Here is a 4,573-nt window from a genome sequence, read left to right as displayed (position 1 = left end):
GGCGCTTACAGCCAAGCTCACTTCAATCCTGGAGCCTACGTGGTAGAAGGATAGAACTGACTTCTGAAATCTAACCTGACTGCCATGACTTGAGAGTCTATACTTCAAGATAGATAGATAGATAGATAGATAGATAGACAGACAGACAATACAGATAGATAGATACATAGATACAGCGACACATACATAGATACATAGATATTAGATGATAAATAGGCAGATAGACAGACAGATAGACAGACAGAAAAACATTTTAAAAGAGTGCTATGGGGCTGGTGAGATGGCTCAGTGGGTAAGAGCACCCGACTGCTCTTCCAAAGGTCAGAAGTTCAAATCCCAGCAACCACATGGTGGCTCACAACCATCCATAATGAGATCTGACTGGAGTGTCTGAGGACAGCTACAGTGTACTTACATATAATAAATAAATAAATAAATCTTTAAATAAAAAAAAAAAAAAGAGTGCTATGAAGGTAGCATCCAGCTTCGGTGAATTTTAAGTAATGGGTGGTATCTTTTGTCTATTCCTTTACCCATTTCCTCAACCTCCACTTTTTAAAGCAAAAACCAGCAATTGTATCAGTTTATTTGTAAATATGTTACTAGTAAAGGTAGTAAAGATTGGGCCAGACTCCTTTTCCAGAGATCCTAAGTTCAATTCCCAGCAACCACATGGTGGCTCACAACCATCTGTGATGGGATCCAATGCCCTCTTCTGATGTGTCTAAAAATAACAACAGTGTACTCACATACTTTAAAAAAAAAAAAGTGATGATCAAGCTGTGCATGGAGGCAAAGGCAGTTAGGAGACAAGGGATAGAAGGCAAAGTGATTCTGAGGTTAGCCTGGTCTACATGGTAAGATCCAGGCCATCCAGAGCTAAAATAGAAAGATCGTGTGTCAAAAGCAAACAAATAAACAAACAATAAAATAAAATATATTTCTCCCTCCCCCCACCCCCCACCTCTTTTGAGACAGTGTCTCACTCTGTAACCAGGCTGGCTTGGACTCAAGGTTGATCCTTCCACACCATATTTTCAAACACCACGATCCTGAGTATGAGTTGCCCTGCAGGTCAAATTTCACCAGCCTTCAATTCTCTTTCCTTTCTGGATTTCCAATGTTCCTTCCCTGCTTTGATGATCATTCCCCTCCCCAGCCACCTTTGAACCTTCCTTTGCTCCCAAACTTAGCCTGCTTAGAGGTATGAGCTGCTATGAGATGTACCCCAAAGGATTTGTGGCTTCTGGCTGGAAAAGCATGTTTACTTCAGTCTCTGGGTCACTTATTGGAAACATACTGCGCCTTGACTAGTTTGGGTTGGCTCAGAACGGTACACGGGGTAAATGCTTCCCTCTGTTTTCTGTTGTTTCTGTTTTTCTTAGCATCCCATGTAGCCTAGGCTGGCCTTGAATTCATCATATCCTGAACTCTTGATCCTCCTGCCTCTACTTCCCAAGTGCTGCGATTATCGGTGTGTACAATCACATCACTTTCATGGTGCTTGCGATCAAACTTGGGGCTCCCTAAAAGCTAGGCCAGACCCCTATCAACCAAGCCCTAGCCCCAGCCATATTTGGGTTTTCAACCATGATTATCTGAAACCTGAAGGCTTGGCTTTGACCTCAGGAGGAGTGTCTGAAGGCATAGAGAGTCCCAGAGAGTTCAAGTCTCCCAATGGCACCAAATCTTCTCATTTGTCCTCTGACTAGGGACATGCAAATCACTCACCTCAGCCAAGGTCACTTCTCTTCCCTTCACACTGGCTCAAGCCTGTTTCTCTCTCCCCAGCTCCTAACTAGCCTTGCTCTTCTCCACATCAGGGCTTCAGTTTCCCTTGAGGTCCCTCCTTAGCTTGCAGTGTTTTCTCAACTCCTTCAAGGCGTTGGTTCGTTTTTCTTTTTATGTTTGTTGAAATTTTGATGAACTCAATCAAACTGTGAAGGATTTTCAATGGACCAAACCAAAACCAAACCTACGACAAACAACCCCCCCACCACCACCACAGTACTCACAAACAATCCTAATGATCCCTTCTGAGGAAATATTCATATAGCGAATATTCCCAGTGATACTTTAATATAATGTATTTATGTATATATGTACATATATACATAATATAATTATGTATACATTTACATATATTGTACATTTATGTATGCGTATGTATATATGTATAATGCATTTAGGGGTAAAAAATTTGCTAAAAATTTAAATGCCCTTCAAGAGCAGAATTTCTGAATGTGAATACTACGTCTCCCTGAGAAAGAATGAAGTAGGTCAGTTAGGTCCAAGGTAACAGTGTGTGTGCAGAGAAGGTAGCAGACCACTGTGTAATCTCATTTATGTACAGAAGCAAATCATTGCAGCTAGAGTGGACAAACTTGTTCAGTAAAAGTACTTGTTTCTAAAGCCTGCCTCCCTGAGTTCAGTCCTTAGAAACCACTGTGGAAGGAGGGAACCCAGTTCTGAAAGTTGTCCTCTGACCTCCACACATGTGCCATGAAGGTACCCATTCCCACATCATCAAACACAATGTTAAATAAAATTTAAAAATCATCACATCTATGTCGCTGTAGAGAAGGTTCCAGAAGGTCTACAGCAACCAAGAGTGAGAGGACACAAGACAGTGTTACTTTTTCTCCGTACTCTTACTTTGTGTGAACATTGTACACAACAGTGTGGTAGTGTACCAGGCCTTTAATCCCAGCACTCTTGGGATGGGGGCAAGCAAATTCCTGTGAGTTCAAGGCCAGCCTGGTCTACATAGCAGAAATCCAGGCTAGTCAGGGTTACATAGAAACACCGTGTCTTTAAAAAAAATAAAAATTGTTTTTTAGAAGCCCCTGGCAATGGACAAAGAGACACCTTGTTGGTGGCATTCTTATATCAGTCTGGGCAGAGCAGATGGCAGTCCTTTGTTCATACTAGTTCGATGCCTAGCTTGGTGGCCAAAGCTGTTTTGTGCCTAGGACATTTGAAAATCAAGTCAAATCAAATCCAGGCAGCACACTGTGGGAGAAGGAAGACAGAGACCTGTATTCTGCCATGCCATGTGATATGGGCAGAGAAAGACACCCACAGACCTGCTTCTGCCCCAAAGCCTGGACAGACCATAGACACCCAGAACCCTGCCAATGCAGCGTATTAGGGGAGGAGAAAGACAAAGACCTTCAGACCCCCATGCTGCTCACATCCTGTCCTCCTGTGCATGGCACAAGTCAGCTGTGGACACTCACACCCTACAGCACAGTGGGAGGCTGTCACCCAGGGGGCGGCCAGCCTGCAGCAGGAGCCACCACAGTGTACAAGTATGTAGTGAAGAAATGAAAAAGAAAGAGAAGGGGGGCAGCTTGAGCATTCTGTAGAAATATGGAAGTGGAGACTTGTGGGTGGGCAGGAGTAGACTGTTGTGAGTTGCCAGCCCCACCACCTGGGGCCATGATGGATGAAGTCAGAGCCCAAGCTGCCGCTAAGGACCATGTCTGGGTCCGTGGCTATACAGTGGCAGGGGTAGGTGTGTTAATGCCCATAGCTCATATTACCACTAGAGAACGTGGGAACATCCCTGGTAAGGGCAGCCTCGGACCCTGCCCCTCACTGGCTGTGGCACTCGGAAGAGCTGGCACACTGCTCATTGGTGGCAGCACTTGGGGGATGGGCAGGGGGATGGGTAAGCCAGGCCCAAGGTCATGAGTGTGAGAGAGTGGACCCCACCACTCATCTGTCATGGAGTAGCAAGGGTGTAGAGCTGACTCCACTTTCCCCTCGCAACAAAATGGCGCTGCCCTTGAGGCAAAGGCACATATGAGCCAGCCCTGAGGGTGTGTGAGCGGGAGAGCTGGTCCAGCCACTCACAAGCTGCCGCACTAGAAAGAGCAGGCTCCACACCAAGACAAGGAAGCAGGTTCTGGAGGTGTGGGTGCAGGTGAGTCATTACCGAAGCCATGAGAGCAGAACTGGCCCTTCCTACTGGTGATGGCGGTATTGGGTGGCCTAGCTGGAACAGTGCAGGAGAGTTTGCCCTAGTGTTGCAGATAAGGGAAAGCTAGGGGATGACCAGCTCTGTCCAGATCCAGATCCAAGAGTATGGCCAACTCTCCTGAGCTCGCCCCCTCAGGGCCAGCTCACCTTGCCCCCACCACCAACGTCAGCTCTGCTGCGCTGCTCAGGTAAGATGGAGAGCCCACTCTCCCAGATCCAGAGTTGGCTCACCCCAAAATCTATATCATTTCTCAACTCTTGGGGTGCATGAAAGGACCAGTCTTGCTGATCTAAAGCTGTAGGATCTCCACGACACAAGGCGACAACAGGATAACCGGGAGGAGGCCCCATGAGTGCTGGTCCAACACTGATGGTGTCACAGTAGCCAGAGAACCAGACCAATGACTCGTTGCAATGAACATTTTGCATGTGAAGATGTGTGGATAGGGGGCTATACCGTGGGGACACTGATGCACTACAGCTTCCATGATATAAACTGAAGAAGGAGATACCTGAAAATCCCAAGTCGTGTTGAAGAAGCATTGTCTTCCCAAGTGGTACCAAAGTCCACCTGCGATCGCTTGAGGCT

General features: G+C 46.3%; 1 non-coding gene across 1 annotated transcript; it reads left to right on the top strand.

The window, feature by feature from the left end:
* The first annotated feature begins 2,841 nt into the window (after window positions 1-2,841).
* On the top strand, window positions 2,842-2,981 carry LOC115490477. The gene has a single exon (XR_003956592.1). It is a non-coding gene; the product is annotated as a small nucleolar RNA SNORA48 (small nucleolar RNA).
* Window positions 2,982-4,573: the final 1,592 nt, after the last annotated feature.

This window comes from Mus musculus, chromosome 6 (assembly GCF_000001635.26).
Source record: "Mus musculus strain C57BL/6J chromosome 6, GRCm38.p6 C57BL/6J".
NCBI lineage: Eukaryota > Metazoa > Chordata > Mammalia > Rodentia > Muridae > Mus > Mus musculus.
The sequence above is the reverse complement of the archived record's forward strand: the minus strand, read 5'-3'. Positions and strand labels throughout refer to the sequence as shown.